Source organism: Antrostomus carolinensis, unplaced genomic scaffold, assembly GCF_000700745.2.
Source record: "Antrostomus carolinensis isolate BGI_N321 unplaced genomic scaffold, ASM70074v2 scaffold15972, whole genome shotgun sequence".
Classification (NCBI taxonomy): Eukaryota; Metazoa; Chordata; class Aves; order Caprimulgiformes; family Caprimulgidae; genus Antrostomus; species Antrostomus carolinensis.
In genome coordinates this window covers 19,950-20,220 of record NW_010299125.1, presented here as the reverse complement: position 1 = coordinate 20,220, position 271 = coordinate 19,950, and positions in this window count along the sequence as shown.

Sequence of the window (271 nt, the reverse complement as noted above, 5' to 3'; positions counted from 1 at the left end):
GTCACTCTTTAGCATTTCATTTATTTAAAGTGTCTTACATTTGATTAAATTAATATAATTTATTTATAGATATTATGCCAAGCTAAAATGTGAACTGTTGATGTTGACTGTGCACTAGAACTTGCTTGTGCTACTGGAAGGAGGTGGGGATGGGTGGCAGAGGGGCTCAACAAGCTGAAGTAGAATTTAATTTCTCCTTAAAATTAAGCTTTGAGAAGCTGCTTCAATCACAACCCCTTGACCTTGTCAGTCAGCAGCACTGTCCCACCTT